Raw genomic sequence first — 8,957 nt, forward strand, 5'->3', positions numbered from 1 at the left:
TCTCACACGTGGGTCTTCTTATTTTTGAGAAGCTAAACTGCGTCTACACTGATCGCACTGACTGTAAAACGGCATCTTGTTCTGTGTTTACACTTGAAATCCTCAGATTTTTCTAACGACATGTTCAGAATGTAAACCCTGGCGATTTGTTTGTCTGTTTTTCTACATGTCAAAAAGTGCATCGAGGCTCTCGGGAAAAGAAAAACTAGAGAGCAAAACTCTGCTGACATCTGCTGGATGGTGTAGCTTCAGCTTAAAGAACTCCCACAAGATTAAAATCAGCATTTTTTTTTCTGATAAGCATGTTGTTATCTAAGCACCTGACAAATCGTAGGATATTAGCCAGACGGAGCTGCCAGAGGGTGTCAAGAGAGTCAAAGGGTGAGCAGTAAAGACTGACCTGACAACAGGGAAAAGGTTTTTCTTCGCTGGACTCGGAGTCGCTGACCTCTGTATGTTTGGGGTCAGACCCATGCCCGCTATTTGATGACAGTCTCGTTTAACCCTCGTTGAACTTTGGTTAGGAAGATGTTGACCTCATGCTCCCTTTTTATGAATCCTGACCCCTTAAACCTGAGAATCCACGAGTCGTCACTCACTTAATCACCGCCGATGTTGTGCGCTCATAAGTAGGTCAGCAAAGGGAGCGAATGCACCGGTAAACCGTCGACAGATAATTATTTCATCACCTTTCCGATAGCAGGACATTAATAGCCGACTAAGGTATGTCCACTCGCTGGGATTTATGTAATCCATTTATCACTGATTTATTATTATTACCCATCACCGGAGTTACACTGCCTCTCTTCATACGACCCACAGTAGGAGGAATTTCTCCTATCACCAAGAAATAAACTCTTTATCGACGCAGTTAATCGGTTCGAATTGTTCTCACATGTCTCCGTTTATCTGAGTGTCCTCAGACAACAATGCAATTGACCCAATACATTACGATGACAGGAAAGCAATAACAGTTGTCGGATAAGGGGCAGCGAGGTCATGGAAAAAAACAATCGTCAGATGACTTCGGACGTGAGCATAAACAGATAAGGCTTTGATAAGCGGAACAATACGGTGGCCTACCTGGCACTGATGCGAGGCTGGCGCTGTCTATTTGGTTTGGCTGGCAGCTGACAGGAGCTTTGGACGAGGTCACGCTGTCGTGTCATTATATTGGATTTTTTTAAAAATTACAGTAAATCTCCAGAAATGCAGAAAAATCACAGATGATTTTCAGGACTGATCAACAGATAGTTGGGAAAGAGGTGCAGTAAAATAAGTGACCAGCAGGGAGTGATGTATCATCGGCTGCCTGCTGTCTGTGAACAGCTGGAGACGGCTGAATTACGAGCCATGCTGACCACACATTAGGACTTTTGGACTGCAGTAATCAGTGCATCTGCAGGCTCTTTGATTCCTTCTAATGGCTCAATGATTGCACTGATACACCTGCTATAAAACAACTCATGGACACAAGTGCACACATTTTATTTTATTTTTTTAAATCCCTCAATTTGCATTCATTAACATTTCCAAAAGCGACACTCTTTCTGTCCTCCTACAACAGAAATGCTTTGTTTGGTGCGTCAAGCGACACGAGCAGCGCCGGCGCTGACAGAGGCCGAGGTGGTCGGAGTGACAGCTCGTGGGCCTTATTGCGTGAGAGTGAGTCGGGTTGTTCTCAGACTCTGTGTGGTCTGGGTGTGTGGTCTCCAGCTGACGGGCAGGGAGGAGGCCGGGAGAGCCCTGTGAGTGTGTGTGTGTGTGTGTGTGTGTGCGTGCATGTGTGTTTACTCTATCCAGAGTCAGGTCCAGGTCTCTCCGTAGCAGCGGCCCGACTAGAAAGCCGTGCCTTCCGCCGCTCAGCAGACCTGGCCTGAAAGATAAACACATGCCGCCACCACTCTGACACGGCTCATCTGAGGATAATTCTTGTATACTTCAGGAACCTGAGAGACCTTTAGGTTAGACGGTGAGAGGCGTGTGTGTAATTTACGAAACTATAGAGCTGCTTTTTTATTTCGTTCCTGGACGTTTTGCACTAAATTTGAATTGATTGAACCCCAGAATCTTCTCATATTTATGTTTATACTGTACAAGCAAGCACATAAGGTTTCCTGACATGAGGATCTAAATAGTGCAATTTAAAACCAATAAGTTCAAGTTTTTTTTTTTGTTCCCTTTTTCTTAATCTTAAACCAAATTCAACACTTGACTTTTATTTCCCTTTTGATTCAATCTGCAGATGGATCTAAGTAAAATAATACAGGAGGCAAAGCTAAGACAGGTTTTTCCCTCTTTAGATCTTTAAGTGCAGATTCGTATGAGGAAAATTAGACCTCGTACAACCTTTATCACTCTTCCCTCTTGCGCACACAGAGCTACTCCACGGCTCTCCTCTCCCACAGCGATCTCAGGGGAAGGCTTTGTAATGCGGCACTGCTGAGAACGCGCCATGAAAATATAAATACAACCTCGCCGCATTTCAACCATGTAAATAAACAAGGCCACCCAAATTTCCAATTAGAGCTTGCGTCGAAGGCAGGAAATGGGGTAGACAAGAGGAGACCACACCTCCTTCTCGATCCTCCGCTCCTGAGAGGAGTCCAGGTCCGGGTCCGGGTCAGAGACACTGGGACGGTGGCAGCACTGACACAGCAGGAAAGCCGGCATTCAGGACTCCACTTAAGGCTGTTTTTGCGTAGGCCCCTCCAGCTCCATCATGCTCCTCCTCTTGTTATCGCTCGAGGATAGGACTCACACAGATATGGGCATGGAGCAAGTACACCAGATTTGATGCTTACGCCTATAAAAGTCGCCATAATCTCGGTAATGCAGAAGATTTTTCGGTTCACATGTCTCCACCTCGCAAACATTTCACGCGCTTCACTTTGAGACACCAAGCTTTACGCCGGCTCGCCTTATCAGTCCCATCGAGGTTATGAGGTGATTCCTATCTGGCTGAAATGAGGCATTCTCACTGTATTCCACATCTTCTTGGAACAGCTAGGCACCGTTATTACGCCGCTAAGCCCCGAGACCACCCAGGAGACGAGGTCCGGTTGTGAGAGGCGGACGCAGGGTCCTTATTGTGATAAGAAAATGGAGCCTTCTTCTAGAAGAGGTGGTGCTTTGATAGTGTAAGAGGCTCGCCTGATAACTGCCGATCGAAGTCTGATCCTGGCTTGCCTGGTAAGGTCGGGTCCCTGCTGTGGTCAGTCGGCAAACGTCACGGGGCCTGTTAGTGAACGTAAACACACGACTTAATGTGATTACCCCAGAGAGCTGCGTCAGTGAAGCCACTTTCGCTCCGGGACATTATAATATCAACTATACTGAAAAGGGCAGAGCTCATTTTGATCGAGTTTAAGAAAATAATTCATCCTCTCTTGCATTTACGTGGAGCACTTTGCCAACGTCGCCACCGTGTCATACCGAGCTGTCCTTGGATGGCATCAACACAGATACCCCCAAAAAACTGTGCCTTCGGAGCAAATCCCCTCCTGTCCGTCATCCATTGTTCGGTGTTTATGTTTGATTGGTCTCTGACTGCAGCGTCTCTTCCCTCACAGGCTCCCAAAAAGCCACACAGGAAACAGACAGTATAAACACAGGGCTCAGCAGATCCTCTCTTGCCTCGACTCCGAGCTCCAGAACCCCAATGTAAACACACAGAGACACCGGCTAGTCATTTCGCATGTAAAACTATGCGCCATCACTCAAATAGAAATTTCGGCCAACGTCTCGTGAGAATAGCGGATTCGGGAATATTTTCTGGAGACGGAGTTGTCCTCTTTTCTGCAGATATGATGCATTTAATCAGCGTGTGATGCCTTGTTATGTAGCTCTCATGTTCTGTGAGTTAGAACAAGTGTGCATGGCTGCTTTTAGCTAATCATTAGCATGCTAACATCGTATTCATCATCTAATGGGTGTAACCATGTTAACCACAGATTATCAGTTCTAAAAAAAACAGAAAAAACTAATTGGAATGTCATCATTTTTTAGCTAGAAACGGTGAAGGGAATCACAAAATAATAAAAAAAATAGTGCTCAGAACAGTCAGGTGGTGGCTCAGTTAAAGTCAGGAGGGTTATAAAGTTCACTGAGATTCATCGTCTTTGAAGAATGAACCAAATTTATCATAATCTATCCTTAGGTGTTGTAATATTTTAGAGAAACGCTGAAAGCACAGGCCTGCTGGAGCTTCTAGAGGAAAGGTTACGGGACAACCACAGCCAATTAAATCAATCCTCTGGGGATCATAAACGTCTGAGAACGCTTTAAATAGTTGTTGAGATATTTCAGCCCGGTGTGAAGTGGTGAAGCGACAGACGTTTTTCACTCCGGCCACCAGGCCAGAGCAGCTAAAATAAATAAAATGGGTGTTAGATATTAGTCGTGGAAATAATTAGGAATTCAACTGTGAATTCTGCAGATTTATGGGTCATGAACAAACTCTGACATAGACAGTCCATCGGGTCTTTGGCTCTGGTTCGGTAACTCGGGAATCGGACCGCCCGGCTGGATGCAGAATATGGGAAAACACAATAAGGCAGCATTTAGTGCGCTGCTGCAATTACATTCTTCAAGGTGTAAAAATGAAAAGGACACAGTGCAAACTTTGCACTAATATTGACCTTCCATTAAATGGGACTTAAAGCTTTCTGTCCTGCTTTAACATTAAGACCTCCGCAAGCCCTCTGGGGAATGTATTTTTAACAGCAGCGTGGTGGTTTTAACAACCCCGGTTAGATCAACACGCCGCAGACTGATAGAGCGGGGAAACACCCCGCTGCTGGATTAAATGGCCTGCCGAACATCAGTGGGAACAACGTCAAGGTGTATTTAGCTAGACAGTATTCATTTGCTGTGTGATAATAAAGATTAGCGACAAGCTGGTCCGTCAGTAGAACGTGAATGGAGCTCTTGTGTGCTCGCTCGCAGCTTTTAATGTCCTTTAAGTCCTTCTTGTCTGAGCTGTGACTTTGTCTCTTTGCTGCTGCTGCTACAAGTTGTGTAGACCAGAAGCAGAACATGGTGAAAATTAAATTACTTGTGTTGTGACCTTAGAAGGCCAAAGAAGAGTTTTATATGTGATCTTTAGCACTGTTTTTTAAAAATAGAACTGAATCATTGTTTGAGTCAATTCTCTAGTAAATGCCACTTTAACATTAGTTTTTCCAAATAAATCGCAAGAATTAAATACTCCAACAACTTTCTATTCTTTTATTTTTGCATGTGTAACACAAACAGCAGATTATTCATCTCAAGGAACTAAATGACGGGGGAAGACATTTCACGGCTATTATAGCAAACAAAATCAACTTTTACCACAGTTTGTTTTATTGGCCTGGATTTAAGTCGCCACAAATGTGTTTTCTCTTTTTTTTTATTGACTCAATTCTGCAAAATATCCCCACATGATTCAAAAATAAAGCCCCATTTCAAGTTTTAATTCTAAAAGGCAAAAAATAATTGAAACCACAAAATGCAGATGCTGAGGGAACGAGAAGTCCATAAAATCAGCAGGACACACTCCCATTAATTATCTTTAAATCTTTTCTTAATACTAAGAGCTAATAGATGGCTGAACCTGATCACTGCACTCTTTACAGTTATGTTTATTATCTGACGTACGATTTGTCATTTCAATTTTGATAAAATGTAAATTAGGTTTCTCTGTCTTGTCATTAAACCAGCTGTGGGTATATGGCTGCTTTAAATGTAGGCCATCGCCCAATATAATAATAATAATAATAATAATAATAATAATAATAATAATAATAATAATAAATCCCTGTTAATGTGGTGTAATAATAACTGAACCACCGAAAAGCACAACTTGACTTTTCATACACTATAACACTTAAATGCAAAACCACATGTTATAATTTAACTCTTTTGTCAGCTTTTGTGATTCAAAACCAACATTTAAACCCATACAGGTTGATGTTTTAAAGGAAGCATTTTAATAAAGTTTTATTTGTTCTCAAAGGCAAGGGATTACAAAAGATGCTAATTCAGTCCATAAAGTTTATAAAGATTGTCCTATAAATCACTGGCTTATGTTGCTTTCTTCATACAAGCCATCACATGCATAGAATGATGAGACTATACCATTAAAAAAAAAGAACTATAACATGATGTTTTTAATATCATGTGTTGGCATTTTGCCTTCAGATAGATAAGACAGCGTCGTGCTGGTCAGCAAACAAGAGAAGAGACGGGGAACCAAGTGAATGAGCAGCTGAGACAGAACCAACCTGAGTGTCGCCCAGCAGGGGGCATGTTAGAACACACTTCTGGGACCATTTTGACAAACTCTGCACCTTCATCCCTGAAAAGAAGCACGTTAGTTTTTGCCTGCAGGGATGGAAACACTCGTTTTAATTTCCCACTAGAGCTGGTATTGGAGTAGCAGACCCTTATTAGATCTTCACAATAAAAGACACTGTTCGCAAAATCCCCAAATTTCGGATGTTTATCCTGGCATACAAACAAAGAACACAGTGTGTGTGTGTAAGTGAGTGAGTGTGCGATGCCATTTTAGTTTGGACACATCACTAGACCTTTGATCCTCCCACTGTGTGCCTGCTTCGCTCTGGCACTAAGCCTATCTGCTCCCAACGAGAGCCACACTCCTTCCTTTTAAGACTCATTTACATAGACTGGGCCTCCACAAGTTGACCTTGCGAGCTCATTTGCACCGTTTCTCCATTTTCCAAACGCTTGAGTCATTATTTAAATGCGCCGCTCGTATTTCTCCTCGTCACTCACTCCGTTTAAAAGTTCATCGGAGACATCTTGTGTGCAAAATTCTTTATTTCAGTCCAGTACAGTAGCATGAAAGCTTTGAAACGAGCCGACAAGTTAACTCGTTGACCAAGTGACCCTCACGTGGTTGATGAAATTTCAGAAAGATCAACAGAATCTTTTTTTTTTTTCCTTTTACACAGTGAAATAGTTTTACAGCTTCGAATTCTCTGTCGCTTTTATCCACGTTTATTAAATTAAAGCCAGTTTTTTATGTTCAACATTTCAATTTTTGTTTACACGAAAAAACACGTCAAGCTCGTAGCATATCTGAGTTTTAATATCGACTCTGTGCTCGAGTTTTGCTTCATGGATTCACAGCAAATCTTTTTCTTCTTCTCTCTGTTAAATAAAAATAAAGGACCAACAGGTGGAGAACTTGCAGGAAAAGCAAAATAACATCGGCTTTGGTGACCATTATTCATCCTGGTGGCTAATGGTCACCAACACGTCATAATAAAGATATTTTTAGGTGAGGTGATGAGCCAAAGTGTGTTTTTCTTGGGAGCACATTTTAACAGGATGACTGTGTTTTTACTCACCTTGCCTGCCTCCGACTCTTTTGTCTGCTTTCATTCGTGCACAATCTCGATCATATTTTGTCATGCTAATATACTTATTTGAGTCTCATGACCTCATAATTTTTTTTTTTTTAATGTGTTCTTCCACTCGGGCACATTATTCATCAGCATGTTGTCTCTGATGACACACAGACGTACCTGCCTGTTGGATCCTCTGAGCCCAGTGCTTTAAACAGCTGCCTTTATAGAGGCAAAAAAAATGGATGTCAAACAACTTCCCCTCAGTTAAACTCAAACAAAGATTCTTGTTATTTGATCACAGCACATGACAAAATTGTCTCTGACACCAGCCGGGTCTCTTTTAAATCGCGCCAGGCCGGCTGTGAAGCCTCTTTGTGTCTGCTTTGACAGTAGTCTGAGTTCTGAGCAGTAAACCACGAAGCTTGTGCAATCACATTTTTTATCATCTTGCAAAATTTGTAAGAAAAAAAAAAAAGGCAGTTTCATTTTTAAAGTTTAAAGCCACAGAGACGACTGATGATATAAACCACATAACATTTTCTGACTTTGTGCTGTTTTTTTTTAACACACTATGTTATGTTTTTATTTAAATTTGAAGGTTTAATTAATCGTCTCTCTTATTTTTCTGCCTTGCGAAGCACTTTGTAACTCGGGATTTTGAAAAGCGCTCTATAAATAAAGGTTGTTATTATTAATATATTACAGTAAGTCTGTAAAGCCTGAATGGGTTTAACCTGACACATTTGTCAAGCGACTCTTAATCGAGCCTTTATTAAATCATCCCTACTCGATGCAGATGGAATATTAAAAAAGCAAATCACCGCTCGCCCAGCAGGATGTGATAAGCTCCCAAACACAAGTGCACAGACGTATTTGTGTAACTTTAAGATGATTTTGTTATGCAGCAGCTATCTCAACACGTGGATTTTCCAGAGTTACAGAAACGCCGGTTCTGGACAGAGATGCTGAGTGTGTAAATGTTGCTCGAAACTCCAGGTTTCACCCCAATAAATAATACTTGGGTGGAGACAGATGCATAAAAATCTAATCTAATGAAATTTAAACTGTCTGCACAGCTGGATATGGAAATAAGTTATGGAATTAGATGTTTTGGGTGTTTTTGTTTTGTGATTGGCTCACAATAAATTACACAAATGTTAAAGATCTGAAAAACATATAATTCAAAAGATAAATCTCATGTGACCATCAGGTGTCACATTACAGTGTGTGTTCCTGAAAAAGAGCATCATGAAACTAAGTGTAAATGCACGAGTCACTGATGACAACAAAGCAGCAGCACTTTTAATCAAAGCATTATAATCATTTCTTCTTTTTTTTATTTTCCTTATCTGACACACTTTTCCTAAAGAATGAAAACTGAATATAAATGCTTCGTAACACTTGTGAAAGCTCCACCTTTGCCGGTAAATAGGCCTGATTAGTCATTAAATTATCTTTGCCACAAAAGAAATGATTATCTACATTATATAAGGCAAACAGTGAACACCCTCATTCTAAAAGAAACAGCGACGATGACAATCAAAATTTGACATCAGGTGACTGATAGCTTGACGCTTTCTTATCGCTGATTTTTTTTTT

The sequence above is a fragment of the Stegastes partitus genome, unplaced genomic scaffold (genome assembly GCF_000690725.1).
Source record: "Stegastes partitus isolate 25-593 unplaced genomic scaffold, Stegastes_partitus-1.0.2 Scaffold1225, whole genome shotgun sequence".
Classification (NCBI taxonomy): domain Eukaryota; kingdom Metazoa; phylum Chordata; class Actinopteri; family Pomacentridae; genus Stegastes; species Stegastes partitus.